The sequence below is a fragment of the Vulpes lagopus genome, chromosome 11 (assembly GCF_018345385.1).
Source record: "Vulpes lagopus strain Blue_001 chromosome 11, ASM1834538v1, whole genome shotgun sequence".
Classification (NCBI taxonomy): domain Eukaryota; kingdom Metazoa; phylum Chordata; class Mammalia; order Carnivora; family Canidae; genus Vulpes; species Vulpes lagopus.
Window position 1 is genome coordinate 81102133 of NC_054834.1, and position 18592 is coordinate 81120724.

Genomic DNA, 18592 nt, shown 5'->3' on the forward strand with positions numbered 1-18592 from the left:
TAATGTCGTTCCTGGGAAAGGAGCTCTGTGCTGTCACTTCCAGTTCTGGTTGTGCGCTGCCTCTATAACGGCTCAGTGCAAGACAAACGCTGAAAGCTATTTTCACTTTTTGCCTTTTTTTCATAAAAGCAAAAGCCGTCTTCATATATGTTTTATTTGGCAAGTAAAGGTGCTAAGGTAGGTCTTTCATCAAAGCAACCTGCAGAACATGGAACTTTTGAAAAGTGGGAGATACCTGTCGTTACTACTACCAGTTCAAGATGCTTGGCTTTTCCGCTGGCCTTGATCCCTCCTGTATGTCACATTTATGAACAGCATCCAAGAACAACATTTCCATGGCTTGATAAAAATTAAATAGAAAGAGATAATAGATTAGAATAATAAAATACAACAGTGTATGGAAATCCAGCATCTGAAAGAATCAATGCCAATTGTTGGGAATTCTAGAATTTAGGGCATAAAAACCTTTCTGGTCATCAGCTGCCTACCAGGATGGAGCTCGAACAAGGTCCCTTTTAATGTATTCCCTTCATTATATACTAGGATATATATTTCATTATTTCAGAATATAAAACTTGCAATATTAGTTATAGAATATACTTTCTTCATAGTATTTCCTACTCTTTTTAAAGAGCTCCATAGATTTCCTGTGAATTTACCTTTAAAGTGTTTGGAAAATTTTAAGTAAGCTCTAGGTCCAACATGAGGCTTAAACTCAGGACCCCAAGATCAATAATAGCATTCCCATATGATTTCATTCATGAGGAATTTAAGAAAAACACAAATGATCATGGGGAAAAAAGAAGAGAGAGAGGAAAACCAAGAAACAGATTCTCTCTTTAAATTTTTTATTTGAATTCCAGTTAGTTAACATATGGTGTGATATTAGTTCAAGTGTACCATATAGGGACTCAACAAATTAATACATCACACTGTGCTCATCACAGGTGCACTCCTTAGTCCCCATCTCCTATTTAACCCTACGCATCACTCCTCTCATAATTATCAATTTGTTCTCTATATTTAAGATTCTGTTTCTTGGTTTGCTGTTTGCCTCTCTCTTATTCCCCTTTGCTTATTTGCTTTGTTTCTTAAATCTCATGTATGACATTTGTCTTTCTCTGACTGGCTTATGTTGCTTAGCAGAATACTGTTTAGCTCCATCTACATTATTACAAATGCCAAGATTTAAATCTTTTTTTTGTGGCTTAGTAATATTCCATCACACACACACACACACACACACACACACACACACACACCACATCTTTGTTATCCATTCACCAGTTGAAGGACACTTGGGCTGTTTCCATAATTTGGTTATTGTAGATGATGCTGCTATAAATATTAGGTGCACATATCTCTTTGAGTTAGTATTTTTTAGGTATTTACCTGGAACTGCAATTGCTTGATTGTAGGGTAGCTCTATTTTTAAATTTTTGAGGAAACTCCATACTCTTTTCCAGAGTTGCTGCACTAATTTGCATCCCCACAAATGGTGCACGAGGGTTCTGCTTTAGAGTCTCACCAATACCTATTGTTTCTTGTGTTACTGATTTCAGCCATTCTGACAGGTGTGAGGTGATATCTCATTGTCATTTGATTTGCGTTTCCCTGATGATGAGTGATGTTGAGCATTTTTTCATGTGCTTGTTGGCCATCCTTATGTCTTCTTTGGAAAAATGTCTAAAGAAGCAGACACAACTAGAGAGAAGAAACTGAAGGTTACAAGAAGGGAGATCGGTGGATAGATACACTAAATAGTGATGGGGATTAAGGAGTGCACTTGATGTGATGAGCCCTGGGTAATGTACTATATTGTACATTTGAAACTAATATAATACTGTATGTTAACTGACTGGAATTCAAATAAAAACTTAAAGTTTTTGGAAAGTTTGATAGAAATCTTTAAAACTTTATTTTTTTTTGAAATCTTTAAAACTTTAACAAAATAAAATGAGGAAGCATTAACAATTTGTGATAAAATGTCACCAATATTAATCTAGTTTGTTTAAAATCTTTAATTATTACATATTTTGATAGCCTCTGAAAAATACTTTTAAATAAAGCCCAAAAGCAAATTTATTGCCATTTTCTTCTTCAATACTATATTTAACCTGCATATCCTTGAATACTTCCCTCTGTGATTAACAAGGAGGTTGGGGAGTGGCAAATGGTGAAGACAAATTATACTTATCAACCACTCCATGGCTGGCAGTTGGCTTCAGCCTTTATTCCCAAGACACTGCTTCCTGAATGTAATTCAAGTAAACTTATCCTGCACCTATAAAGACAAATTATTTCACATCAATTCTTAAATTCAGTCTAAAGAATAATAAATGTTCCTTAAAGTAAAGGTTTTAGTATGAGACAAATGTTTTCATATTTTCTTCTTTAAACCATGTGAGCCTTGGCACTTAATACATTAATACAACAAATTAAATATATGTTTATTAAAATATAGTAATACCCATTTTGGAAAAGAAAACTAAATGTTTATATCTATGTATCTATGTATCTATCTATCTATCATCTATCTATCTATCTATCATCTATCTATATACATGTACATTCTGAATCAGTTTTTCATATGGTTAATGTGTTAAAACATTTTATAGCAATAGTTAATTTCACTACTATAAATATATATATACTTAAATATTCCAAATGGATGTATTACATATAGGCTTTCTATACCACAGAATGATGCCCTCTGTATCTTTGAATCACTTTTCTAGCTCTTTAAATTTTTGTTTTCTTAATATATATAATTGAGGAGAAAATGTTTATATGTTTATAACATATAAATAAATTTGTAAAGCAGAAGCCTTTGGATTATTTCTATTTATCTATTTCCTGATTAATCTTATTTACTGGCTAAATAATAATAAAATTATGACCAAATATTTAATATTTTATCTGTAACATCCAAAGTTTGTCATGAAATCAATATAACATTTCAGATGCGACCCAGTTACAGAGCACGGCACTACTTTTCCTTCTCCATATGAACAAATAAACCTGAATTGTACAAAATCCAGTAAGACTTCTTATTTCTTGGAAGAAAGACATCGATATTCTTGGAACTGAGGGTATTAAGGTAAATAATCTACACAAGGTCCTTGCCCTCATGTCTCACACTTTCCAGTGTCAGATGAGGATGAGAGGGTAGTTCATAAATAAATAATTGATTATATAAATTGAATAGGTTAGATAATGATAAAGTGCTATGAAGAAAATAAAGGGATCATAATATAATCAATGGTTGGTGATGAAAACCTAAAAAAAAAAATTAAATGCAGTTGATCAAGGAAGGATTTTCTGAGCACTTGGGTTGCTCAATGGTTGAGTGTCTGCCTTTGGTTCAGGGCATGATCCTGGAGCCCTGGGATCAAGTCCCACATCGGGCTCCCCACAGGGAGCCTGCTTCTCCCTCTGCCTATGTCTCTGCCTCTCTCTCTGTGTGTCTCACGAGTAAATAAATAAAAGCTTAAAAGAAAGGAAAGATTTTTCTAAGGAGGTGAGATATAATCTACAACTTGAATAATGAGAAGTTAGCCATGATGATATTTTATGGAAGAGGAATAACATTTTAAAAAGTACATGGAGAGAGGAGTGTAGAGATAGCAGACTAACTCATACTCAGTATTGAGTGTAATAGAAATTGAATGCCCTGTATAGATTGAAGTTAGCTTGAACTCACTTCTAACCCCATCCTAGAACTTGATTAGGGAAGTTGTGGCTTGTTGGGAAAACCAAGTCCACATCTAGCTTATGGAATGTTTTTACAATGTTTTTAAAACTACAGACCACTTCAGTCATGCAACACAGACATTCAAATCAGAGCCCGATAAAACAAAACAAAACTCAAATAGTAAGTCCTGCAGCGGGGAAAAAAAAGAATCAATAAAAATATAAAAGAAAAAACTAAATTATGAAATAAAACATTGGAAGTTTTACGTTTGAGTCATTATGGAATTGGCTTGGAATTAAAAACAAGCAAATAAGAAAATAGTGAAATGTAAATGTAAATGTAAATGTAAATAATTTCTCCAAAGCTGGAAATTAGTGCCAAAGTTGACTACAAGTATCGATAACACCTGAGACTTCAAAGAAATATTAGAGAATCCACAGAACATCCCAGGAAATGTGAAATAAAGATTTAAGATTATCTACTGTAAAGAGGGAGGCAACCTCTATTGCTTCCAGTCACAAAAGGAAAGCAATTACTAAAATTCTTCATTAAATAGAAATAGTAATAGCAACTCAATAGTTGTCAAAAAATATTGCAAAATTCAACACTCATTCCTAATAAAATTTTTGAGATAGAATGTTATTTATTATGACAAAACCTATTTATTTCAAACTAACAGGCAATCTCACGCTTGACAGTAAACCTCTGCATAGTTGTTATTGTCAAAAAAGTCAAGGAGCTTCCATTACGGCACCATTTTTTACCTCATTTGAAACTGATGCCAATCCTATTTATGTACTGAAAATGAATAGAGAATTATGTAACAAGAAAAAAAGGAATCAAATTACTATTATCATATCTAATATGACCACATTCCTAGAAAATCAAAAAGAATTATCTGGTAATTACTAAAAAATGAAACCAGAGTTAGGCATAGCCACTTTATAAATGATATATGAACAATAACATTGTTATATATCAATAATAAATGCCTAAGTATATGTAGGAATTGATATTTTTAGTAGCAACAACAACAAAAAACACTCATTAATGAAGTTTTCAATGAATTTATTTTATATAGTTTCATATTAAAGCAGTAAATACACGAAATTCATCTAAGAAAATAAAATGAGACCTATGTAGAAAGTAACATTTGTTCAAGATTGAGAAGATTAAAAAAAAAGATTGAGAAGATGTATGGGTTTATTATATTATATTGTTGTTATTATAGATGCCATTTCCCCGATAATTAGCCAATAAATATAAATTAATTTCAAATGCAAATATTAAGCAAGTTTCCTTTCTCTTGGAGAGGAAGAGAGAAAGAGAGAGTGAGGAGGGGGCAGAGGGAGAGGGAGAGAGAGTGAAGCTTAAGCAGTTTCCACGCCCCACACAGAGCCAATGTGAGACTTAATCTCATGACCCTGAGATCAAGACCTGAGCCAAAATCAAGAGTCAGATGCTTAACCAAGTGAGCCACCGAGCACCCAAAGCATGCTTCCTTTTTTAATTTGATGACTTGATTCTAAATTTTTTTGATTTGTGGATATCACCAAGACAGTTTTGAAGAGAAATATAAATTAGTAACTGGAGGTGAGGCAATTTTGGAGGAAGATTATCCCATCAGAGAAAAATATGAACTATAATTCTATAATAACCAAAACAGAGTAATTCTAAATGCACCCTTTTGATGTTAAGGCAAAGACTTTTAAAATGTTGAAACATAAGTATATGTAGAAAGACACCACCTTTGTGATAGATACTACTTGCCCTTGCTACAGCTCTATGAGACTTTATGTGGTCATACACCTGTCTGGAGCCCTGATTTTGGCACCTGCCACCCAGGGGCCACATTCAGATCTCCTGGTCTAGAGGTCATCAGGGATTATAATTGCAGCCCCACAGGACTGTTTATATTGATGTACTTTAAAAGCTGCTGCCTGAAGGTCTGGCTTCTAATCAGTCTGGAACTATGTGCTAAATGAGATTCCTCCCCTTGGATCACTGACAGGTGTTGGCACACCCTCAAAAATGGGGTCATATCAAGAATAAACCAGGCAATTTAGAAAATCACAAAGGTTTGAGAGACAACAAAGAGCTAGGGCAAGGTTGAATGAGAAGGATTACCTAAACATAGTCATGCCTTCAAGACTGAGCTATAGTTTTTGGCTCTGATTCCAAAGGCAAGAGAATAAAAAACAAAAAATATACAAATGGGACTACATCAAACAAAAGCTTCTACACAGTGAAGGAAACCTTAACGATACAAAAAGGCAACCTACTGATTGGGAATCAATGTTTGCAAATCATATAGCCAATAAGGCATTAACATCCAAAATATATAAAGAACTAATACAACTCACTACCCACAAAAACAACAATAAATAGAACCAAACATTCAAATTAAAAAATGAAATGATCTTGACTTAGACATTTTCCCAAAGAAGAGACATACAGATGACCAACAAGCATATGAAAAGATGTTCTAAAAAAAAAAAAAGAAAGAAAAGATGTTCTACATTACCAATCACCAGAGAAATGCAAATCAAACCCACAATAAAACGTTACCTTATTCCTTTCAGAATAGCTATTATCAAAAAGACAAGAAATAGCAAGTATTGATGTGTATCTAGGGAAGAGGGAGCCCCCGTACACTCTTATAGGGATGTAAATTGGTGCAGTTGCTATGTAGAACATCATAGATGTTCCTCAAATAATTAAAAATAGAACTACTATATGAACTAGCAATTCTTCTGCTATTCAGAGAAAATGAAAATGCTTATTTGAAAGGTTCTATACACCCCAATATTTGTTGAATCATTATTTATAATAGTTAGATATGGAAACAACTTAAGTGTCTTTTGGAATGGACAAGGAAGATGTGGTCTATATACACAATGGAATTCTACTTAGCTATTAAAAAAAAGAATGAAATCGTGCTATTTGCAACAACATAGATGGCTTTGAGACTATTATGCTGAATAAAATACATCACACAGATTTTTTAAAATTGCATGATTTCACATATATGTTATATCTAAGTAAACAAAAACAGAAACAAAACAAAATCCAGATTCATAGATACAGAGAACAGAATGGTGGTTGACAGGGGAAGTGGGTTGGGTGCGTGTCAAATGAATAAAGGGGATTAAGAAGTACAACCTTTCAGTTATAAGATAAATAAGCCGTGGAGACATAGTGTATAGCTTGGAGGATATATTTAATTAGATTTCCAGTTACGGAATAAATAAGTCATGAGAATGAAAGGCACAACATAGTATAGGCAACTACAGCATGGCATGGTGGCAGTTGGTAAACCACACTTGAGGGGAGCAGAACATAATGTATAGAGGAATTGAATCACTACCTTGTACACCTGAAATGAATGTAACATTGTGTATCAACTATATTCAAATAGAAACAATTTGAAAAAGTTATTATAATAACTTTGTAAGGTGTTATAATTAGACTTCTCCCTGTGACTATTCACAGAGTACAAATGTTGAATCACTGTGTTGCCAACTTGAAACTAACATAATATTGCATGTCAATTATATTTCAAATATTATATTCAGTATTAACTGGAAAGAGAGAGCGTAAATCTATTGCTTCAGAAATTATCACAATGATAGAAAGAGTCGTTAAAAACCATTTATTTACCACTTAAGTATTTTAGCCACTCCTATGGTGAAGAATTAAAATGTATTAGATATTTATCACATACTTAAGTATATACTACATACCATACACTGTGAAGAAAATAAATAAATCATGCATTGTTTGATTTTCCAACTGCCTACAGGACATTTTCATATGAGGTAATTTGCTTGTTAAATAGCATTCAAACTGTATTCAGCATCCTCACTTTGCTGGGAATTGGGGATTCAAAGATGAGTGCAACATGATTCTGTAGAACCAGCTTATTGTCCTGGTGTCTAGAACCAAACTTGTCTTTCTATCTCTACCAAACTTGCTTTCATTTTTATTGACCCTCCCAGCCACTCAGCTGAAATCTGAAGGTGGGTTTTGATGCATCCTCCTCAATAAAAAGATGCTTCTCTTGCTCAAAAACAAAAGCAAAATAAACCAAGAAACAGAAAATACTGAGCATATTCAACTATTTATAAGAATTTATTATATGATAAAGTTATGACTTCAAATCTATACACAAGTATTAATACTAGATACACAATGAACAGTCGGTAAAATTATTCAGGTGGGAAATTACATGATACTATGTATAATTGCGGCAGGATAGAAAGCAATAAGATATATTTTGGTATGGACAAATCATCTCCAAAAACATAAAATTTAATAGGTTTGGAGGAAATGTTTTCTGTTTTAGTTTAATTTTTCTTTGTTTTTTCTTTTTAATTTTAGTTTTGGGCAGTATTCTTACATTGTATACAAAAATATCACTATCTGTACAGCTAGTCATTTATATCCATGATTATCATTTACACATCTTCCCATTTTTTTCCCTCTGTATTCTAATTACATGAAAACCATGTGAACTATTTCAAATTATTTGATCCTGAGAGCTCTCTAACACTCTGACTGCTAGTCGTTGTTTATGTCAAATTAAAAAAAAAAAAAAAGAAGAAGAAGTTCATAATTCTAACTTCCTGGCAACCTTCTTATATTTGGGAAATGTATACATCATGGTTATGATTAATTCTCTATGTCATCAATCCTGTCTTTCACTAGTAATGACATTCCTTTAAATAAATTTGATTATACAATTTCCCTTCCATGTTGATCTCCATCAATGATCTTTTAAATGGTAAATGAAAGCACTGAAAACACTTTTCAAGTTTTAAAACGTGCTACATACATTGCACCCAAAATTCAACTGTATATAAAGAATCACGCAAATTCATTTTCTTTTCAAAGAAACTCAAATTTAACTTAATGATTATGGAAGATAAATGATTGAATTAAATAAAATTCTCTTTAAACGTTAAGTAAAATCTATGTACAAACAAGAATTGAAATGTAAAAGACATAGTTGTTTTCAACCAAAAAATATGATACACTTCTGGTTTCCTTATTATAGTTGAAAAAATGCTACGAAACAAAAAATTGCTTTATCTGGAAAATTTGTAGTTAAAATATAGTAACATTAGATTAATGTTTTAGAGATTTAGACAAATGTTTAGATTAATTAGATTAATATTTTAAAATTAATATTTATAAACATAAATCTGAAAGATTTCAATTTAGAGTCCTTTCCTCTCATTGTTTTTTACTAAAATCTGTTTTCTCTTTTATGTTTAATCACATTTCTTTGTCTACTAGAAGCAATACCTTACATAAAATATTTAAATATGTATTTATATGCATATGATATATGGAATATATACGTTTGAATATATATAATATTTTGCCTCCTTGATTCTATTAATCATTTACTTGATTTTTCTTTCCATACCACATACTTTTGTTATCACATCAACATACCCAATACATATTATATGTGTATATCCACAGAGAAAATAATGTCATAAAAATCATGGAATTAATGATGATTCTCAAACTTTAACCCACTACAAAATATATTTTACTGCAAAGACGACAGGGTCGATCCTTAAACCAACTTGTAAAATGATGGTACTGTTCTTTACACCTAAGAAATATTTTTTCTTAAATGACAGACAAATTTGGTAGCTTTCAACTGATCACTATGCTACAAAGCCTGTAACAGAGTTACCTATAAGCCAGACATCTCAGTCTGGAAGGGGTCCCTGGGAGCCAAGAAATCACAGTCATTTGCAGGATCATTTTAGGTGCAGAATTGCTTAATTACTTTTAGATGTTTCATAATCGAACCCTAATTCCGCCTAAAACTTTCGCTGCAATGATTGTCATTCTGCCGAGGTTAATTCCTAAAACTGTTGTGTGTGACCATGTTCCACATTTACCTTTAAGTTTAAGCAAATTATGAAAGGCAGGCTTGTCAAAGCTGTCATAGCTGAATATCGTCATCATCACATAACTGTTTGGACTTAAGAAAAAAGTTCAAACTGTGAAGGGTTTTGGAAGCAGATGGTTGAAGAAGATAGTCTGGAAGGGCTTTCCAGGTTTCTCTCTTTAAAATATCATGCCATGGCTCCAGTGTCATTTCTGCTAAAATGGCAGATAAAGAAATTTAGGCTCAGAAAAGAACACCTACTTGTCTAAGGTTGCTGAGGTAGGGGTAGAGTTGAGGCTTGGACCCAATTTTCAGTGGCTCCAGATTCTGCTACTGCATGAACGAATGCCTTCTTGCAGATCATATCTTGCATTTATTCTTAAAGCACATATTTTATGGTTTTATAACTCTGCTTGACAGCGTGTAAAGGCTTAAATTCCTCAGGCGCTTGCCTTTTTGACTGCCCTTCCAGATACAGACTAAGAGATTGGTTAAACTGGCAACTTGTATGGCTAATCATACAGCATATGAAGTCTCCAGAGGGGTCAGAGAGTTCCTCGCACTTGTCAGTTTTTACAGGGGACTGGGATAACTTGGTTTCAGAATCCATATAGAAGATGACTAGGACATTAGCTTTGCTCTGTCAAATTTAGAAATTTAGCAAGACTCCAGAGGTACAGAGAGCTTGCAAGAGAAGACATAATTTTTAGCAAAGATTTGGCAATGAAGTTGGTTACAGAAAAAGTTTAGAGGTACAACACGATCACTTCTAACTCTGAATAATCCTGCCAAAAGTCATCATAAAACACAGCTAGGCATCTAGAGTTTGTATTTTAAAGTACTTAAAACTTCAGCCATTTTGTTTAAGTTGAAACATTTCCTAAAATACATGTATAATATTAGCAAAGTAGGGTTCACAGGAAGTGCCAAAGTAAGAACATTTCCTGAATAAGAATATTGGTTTTGAACAGTAACCTTAAAATGCTTTGTTTAACTCTCACATTATATATATATATATATATATATATTTAATTTGTTTATGCATTTGAGAGAGAGAGCATGAGCAGGGTTGGGGGGAAAAGGGAGATACAGAACCTCAAAAAGACTCCAGTGAGTGGGGAGCCTGACTCAAGGCTCAGTCTCACGACCCTGAGATCATGACCTGAGCCAAAATCAAGGGTCGGGCACCTAACTGAGACACCCAGGTGCCACCCCCAAACAATGTATTTTTCAACTTAAACCTAGCCCAGAAAGAACCCCACAAAAAAGGCATTTTCAAGAAGCAGGTAGTCATATTAGTCATATCTGCAGAGCAGTACAAGAAATTTATACTCTCTAAGTTTCTTGCATAGGAAGGATCTACGTAGTAGTAAAGTAGAATAGATGTGTAGAGTTTCCCTAATGCAGTTGACTAAGAATTTGCTTTCAACCATTATACAGAGGATTTGATTTCTCAGTAGTCATAATAGGTGAACCACTATTAAATAGACCATAAAGTGTGCATCAATAATAACCAAGAAAGGTTAAACAAATTGCACAAAATTAGGGTTCTGAAAGCCAAATCTAGGCCATATCCAGATTGGGACAATTCTTTTAACTGCTTGAGACAAAGGACTTCATTAACACAAGAAGGACGCGGGGTTAAAAACAAACCTCACAATTTCACTGTATCTACCTCTATGCATAAGTTAAGGCATTTACATGAATAAGTGCAATATCTATCACCATATAACAAAATGTGCCTACTTTGTTCAATAACCTTTGTAAGCAGCATGATCTATAGGGTGAGCTAGATCATTCTCATTTTTGCTGCGATGCCTAAAGCGAGTACTGAGTAAAGAGTTTTGCCAGATGTTATTTTGCAAAGGTTCTTGAACAATTGTAAATGAAACTGTATATACATTTAAGAATGTGGTGTCCAGGGCAGGACGACCAGGTAAACTAGATTTTGTACTAAAGAGTGCTTTTGAAGAAGGCATGTTTGCACCAGCTTTTATTGTAACTTGAGCTACAAAAGAAAAATTTTGAGTGCTGGACTGAAAGACATCCAGAGAGGGAAGGAAAAAAAAACTGGTTATTTCAAAGGTAAGGAATATGATGCAAGGAATTGAATTGTGTGTGATGGAAGAACCGAAAAACCAGTGAAGCAACCTAAAGATTATTAAATAGCAGGACCCCAATACCACTCTATGGCTGAAAGAAAACCGGTGCAAATAGTGTTATAAAATCCGGAAGCCAAGGGGCACGTGGGTGGCTCAGTCCATTGGGCTCTGCCTGTGGCTCAGGTTGTGATCCCGGTGACCTGGGATCGGGCCTGCTTCTCCCTCTTCCCCTCACTCCCTTTGTGTCTTCTTGCTCACTCACTCTGTCTCAAATGAATAAACAAATAAATAATCTTTAAAAAAAAAAAATCTGGACGCCAGAGCCTTGCTCTAGGATCTAGGCCTCGGTCGAGACGGCCATCTGGTGCAGGGACCTGGACCAGGAGCCAGAGCCACTGACCAGATGTTTGTGACACTGGTAGTGGCAGAGCTAGAGCGGAGCTGTGCCTGGACTTCTCTCCTGGGCTCTAGTGTTCTGCTGCTAATGGCTCCTTTCAGCTCCCACGAACTGCAGGTCAGTTGGCAAAAGAGGCTGCGCGCACGCATGTGGCCCCCGAGGCGGCAGAGCCGGGCCCACGCCAGCAGGCTGGTGGCTGGTGGCGGGCGGAGGGGCGCGCAGCGGCTGTCAGCGCACAGGGACACGTCAAAAGTACCTTCCATGTTAAATGTGTTGATTATTGGTCTGTTCCATCAATGATGGATCGCATTTCTTCTTGTGCGTGTGGCTATTTACAAACACTTGTGTCTTTATTACCCTGCCACTTTGAATACGTTAAAATCCCCAGAAGCTACCTGATGACTTTTGAGCAACATACAGTTTTTAGGGATAATTTTTTTTCCTTGTCAAAGTTATTTACAGACTGATTACACAGGCAATTGCCTGTAGATTGGAAAAAATGTGGCCTGGTTTACAGATACTTTCAAATTCCTCTTTCTTATATTTTTGGATTCAAGTTACACCACAATGAAGAAATGCTAGGTGCCAGATTTTTCTTAGACAGTGGGGATACAGGGTCTCAGCTTTCAAGGAATTCAGGGGAGAACTAGGCTTTTTGTTAAATACGGGCTCTCGTTTTGATAGGTGATATTTAAAAATATGAACAAGTAGGTCAGTGCAAGCTTCTTAGAAGAGGCAATACTTGAACTGAGGCTTCAGAAATGAGTGAAGCGAAAGAAATCATATTTCAGACCTATGTGGTAATACAATTTCCATTTGGTATTTTATAGTTTATTTTTACGTTATCTCTTTAGCAAATGCTTACTACCCAAATAGTAAATGCTTATTGTAGGATAACTAGTTGGTATCTGTAAGAAAAAAGAAAAAGGCTCCATTAATCCTATTTTTTTTTTAAGATTTGTATTTATTTATTCTTGAGAGACACAGAGAGAGAGAGAGGCAGAGGCACAGGCAGAGGGAGAAGCAGGCTCCGTCCTGGGAGCCCGACGTGGGACTTAAACCGGAGCCACCTGGGCTGCCCCCATTAATCCTATTAATTGGAAACATTTCAATATGTATCTTTCCAGATATCATATGCCTAGATGCATTTATCAATGTGTTTTATTAAAAACAGTTCTTATAAGTGAAAAATGAAACATGCATTTTTAAAAAAATAATGCATTTCATGTTGTTGTTTTCAAGTAAAAATAGATTATGGATTTATTTGTTTGGTAATACTTATAAGCTATGTTTTTTCAATTATGCTGCATGATATTTCACAGCATACTTTCTAAAACCAATCATAGTTTGTAAGATATTTTGATCACTTCTAAATATTATGAGCAATGCTACAATAAATTTCCACATTTCAGTTAAAACATGTAATTAACTATATGTTTAGGATAAGTGCTTAGAAGAATAAAATACATATACTCCTATTAAAGACATTTTATACGTATTATCTAGAGAAAATCTTCCTAATTTACAGATACATATAAAATTAGTTAGAAGTGAGGCAAGAGGGTCATTGTTTTATTATACACATCAAAACTAGGAATCATAGCTATTGATATGTTTTATTATGAAAGAGTAATTCTCAAATTTTCTAAAGCAAATATAGTCAGATTTTATATTTAAAGGGAATACCTGGTTGGAAAACTGGAACAGTGATATTTTTCAAGCAAAAAGTCCTTTTAAAATCTGCACTGTTCATCATCGTTTACACCGTTTACCAGTGCTAAATAAACACTTTTATTACAAAAGATTCGCTGCTATACATTTAAACAAAAGATTTGTAAGACTTCCTGCAATAGCTTATATGAAAATAGAAATTGTTAGATATTAGCATTTTGGGGAGAAATCATTATAAGATCATGCAAGTTGACATGAGATTGTGGAAAGCGATCGAGAATATTTAACTCAATATTTCCGTTGTAATAACAGACCAGGGCTGCATCAAGTACTTAGGAAATTCTTTCAGATTACATTTGCCACAATCCTGCCCATTCTTCGCCCAGCAGCCCAGAGCTTTCTGCTTGTTCCTTCCTTCTTTCCTTCCTCTTTCTTCCCTCTATCCTCCCTCCCTGCCTGCTTCCGGCCTTATTTTTTCTTTTAATTAAAACTCAATTCATATCATGTTTTCAATACACAGAGGGAAGTTTAAATAGCCCATAATCTCACCATCCAGATAATCTTAATGATTGATTTTAAGTAAAATGAACACAATTATCTGCCAAGAATGCCAGTATAAAATGGCATAAAATGAGAAGCAAATATGTTTTCTTTCCTTTTCTTTGAGATTTTTAAAGATTATTCACTAACAGGTTTTTTTTCTGCATCTTTCTAGAAAAATAATGTGCATGTACCAGCATATATGTAAGAATAATATTTCTATTTTTATATTTTGCTATAGGTGGATATGTATATTCAGTTTTTTAAACTCAGAATATATCAATGTGCAATATTCTAAGCTTTAGAAAACTTTGCATAGATAGATCTACACATTTTTTAAATTAATGCCAGATTATTCTATTGTATGGATACATACCATAATTTCTTAACTGTATCATAGAATATTTAGGGATGAATTCCGATGTACCCAACATCTTATTGAGAACAGCTTTAGCCTAATTGGGAAAATAAGGACAAAATATAGGACAGAAAATAACAAGAAGAAAATTAAATCTATGAATTGTTTGAAAGGGAGGTTATCTTATTTAAAATGAGAGCTCCAGAGCCTTTAATCTTGAGTTTTTTATTACCGTGCTTTTGCTTCAAACTCTAATGAATAATTTTCATAGTAAAATTTAGATCTTTACATGATCCTGGTAAAAAGTATGTCTTCAAAGTGTCTATAACTTACTATGTTTTAACTAAGACAAAGATATTACGTTTATAAACGTAATATCTTTGTCTTAGTTAAAACATAGTAAGTTTTATTATGTACAATCTCATGAGGGAAAACAGGACTCACTGTGGTCTGATTGTTTCCAAATTGAGAAAGTAAACTCCTCTCAGTATGGATATCTAAGCAAGTAGGGGAACTGAGAGACTTGGAAGTATGATCTGAAGCAGATATTGAACTATTTGCAACTGTTTTCATACTGTTGGCTAGGTAAGATTCTTACCTTACTTTTCTGTTACAAGATTACAATTTAGTTGCAAAGCAGAGTATGGATACTGCAGCTCTAACTTTTCTAGCACCCTAAGTACCCCATGCCTTGCATTTTAAAGACCAATTTCATTTGCTATTTCTTGGCATTAAGAAATATAGTAAAACAGCATCCCCAATCACATTACTTGTTCTGTTATGAATTCTGTTTGCTATTCCACTACTGCATTCAATATGTGCATTTACATTTAAGTTAACATCTAGAGTTGGATAAGATGATTTGGAACATTTTACATTTAGTGCTAAAGAGAAGACATTTGATATTTATTCGCACTCTGCTCACCACCAGCAATTTCCAGATCTAAAATCACATTACATTCTGTTTCACATATAGTGGCATTTCCTAAGTGTCCTGCCATCATACTTTACTATTATTAAACCAATAACACTGGGTTATAATCTTTCTAGAGGTCCAGAAGGGGGAATCTAAAAGGAAAAAAAAAAGATTAAAAATCTTGCAATATAGATGTAAATTAAATTATTACACGCATTTTTGTATAATTCTTCTTTAGTATTTAAAAATTTAGAAATAACAATATGATCTTTAATATATGCTCAGCCAGGCTTGGTATCTTCACAGAAATGTCACCAGAACATTAAATAAAATTATTATTATTTTTTTTGCATGACTAGGATATCCATGCCCAAAGACCTTGTTGTTGCAAAGTTGAGTAAGACACTTTCACTGCATGTTTGTAGAACTAATAGAATCATTTGAACATGTTTTAAGTGTTTAAGCATCCTAAATAAGATTTTGTGTATACTGAGAAAATAAGTTCATGATCCTACGAATTCTGTGAAAGATATCACATAGAAAAAAAAAAAAGCCCCAATATGTATTGTACACTAATCAAATAAGAGGAAGGAAAAATAATAAACAACAAACAAAAAGCAGCTCTCGTGTCTTAATAGTAAAAATGAAGTAGAATGTAATTAATAGCCCCAGTACTTATTAGCTAGACATTAAAATTTTCCAAGGGTTATGTCTGCATATCTTATGTAGTTATTTGCTTTAGAACAATCTTATAGCTTATAGTGCTTTATGTCTCAATTAGAGAACTAGTAAATTTTAATACTGCTCAAATAAATTCCCATTATCTCACTTTAAATGCATCCATTTTATGCTTTTTAATACTCATTCTCTCTACCCCATAAGCAATTACTCTAATATTTTGACAAAAACCCTTAAATATGTATCCAATTATGTAAAATACATAATGCTTCTTTGTGTGTTACAGTTAAATAAATTTCACTCTATTTCCAACTTTATGCATGCACACTCTGTTTTGAGGATCTGCTAATGCTGCTTAATGTTCTTCTGGTCTATTTCTCTAATTGTTGCGGGTTATTTCATATTTTACTTCAGGCATGTATTTCTCTAGTGATGAACACCTGAGTTGCTTGCACCTCCCAACTAACATAAATAATGCTTTGGTGAGTCTCCTCGTTCAGAGTCCCATATGAGCTCATGCTAAAATCTCTCTGGGATATATATCCAGAGGTAGAGACCAGGAGCTACGTGATAAACATATAGTTAATTTCATTAATTAGCACCAGATTTTATTCCAGAGTAACCGTACCTATTTGCTCTGGTGGTATATAGTACACCTTCACATATTTTTGCTTTGCCATTTATTTCTAATTTATTTCCAATCTTACAATCTACAGATATATTCATTGTTATTTTAATTAGCAGTATTTTGATTATCAGTGGCTCTGAGCATCGCATTTTTTAAAATTTTAATTCATGCAGCCTTTCCATTCTAGGAGATAGCTATTTATACACTTTACTCCATTATAAAAAATTACCTTTTCCACTTATTAATATGCAATAATCATTTGTAGATTTTAGCCATTTTATTATGGGATTTTGACATGAACACTTTTCATAATTTATACTTATTTATTGACTTTGATATTGGGTGTCTTCTGTAAGTATAAACCCTAATCACGATTGTAGACAATGTATCACTTTCTCTATGATTTGAACTTTTTGGTTCTTACTTAAAAATTATTTCTCCAATTCTAGGCATTACCATTGGCCCCCATATTGTTTCTATTCATGTTATAGCTTCACCTTTCACATTTAGGTGTAAATCAAAAGTAAGGAGGTAACAATTTATTTTCCCAGAAAGGTGAATCAATTTTCTCAAGCTTACTTGTTAAACACTCTATTTCCCATTACTTTGTAGTCCTGAGTTCATCATATATTAAATACCAAAATATATACTTTGAGCTTTTTTTGAGCTCTTTATTTTGCTAGAATTCCCTACTTTATACATACTGGGTTTTTTTTTTTTTTTTTTTTTTTTTTTTTTTTTTTAGTTTTATATTACAGCTTACTATCTGGTAGGGTGAATATCCTAACTTGATTTAGCTACTGCTGGTCTTTATTCTTTTTACATAATCTATACAAATGCAGACAATTTTAACCATTATTACATGAATTTACAAATTTATTTGTTGAGACATAACATCTTTAGTATATCATATTGTTTTATCTATAAGCATAGTATACATCTTAACTTATTCACTTTTATTTTTGGGGACAGGGAGAGGCAAAGGGAGAGAAAGATCGAATCTTAAGTAGGCTCCATGCCCAGGATGGTGGTGGACCACATGGGGCTCAATCTCACAACCCTGAGATCATGACCTGAGCCTAAATTAAGAGTCAGATATTTAGCCGACTGAGCCACCCAGGTTCCCCATATTCACATTTACTTTATTTCCTTTAATAGAATTTTTAAAGTTTTTGGTGTAACATTTCTAGACATTTTTTTTTTGCTTTTATAATGTATTTTGCTAGAGAAACATGGTATTTTATTTCTCATATTTTCTGGCTGGTTTTCCTAGTAGATGGGAGTATTATTGAATTATACATATTGGTTCTATAAGTGTTTCCATTATTTCTTTTGGTTTTCTAAAACAATAATTATATTATCTACAGTAAATGAGACTTCTATTTCTTTCCTTCCAATTCTTATACCTCTACTCCATTTTCTTACATTTATTATTTTCTGAGACCAATACCATGTAAATCGTGTGCATGCGTGCGTGCTCTCTCTCAAATAGATGAATCTTTTTTTTAAAAAAAAAAAACCTCAATAATAAGAAAACAAAAATCTCAATTAAAAAATGCGCCAAAGACCTTAATATACACCACACTAAAGAAGATAAACAAATGGCAAAGAAGCATATGAAAGATGCACTATATCGTATATCAGAAAAATTTTTTAAAAATTAAAAAAAAAACACAGAACAGTAAGATACCATATAC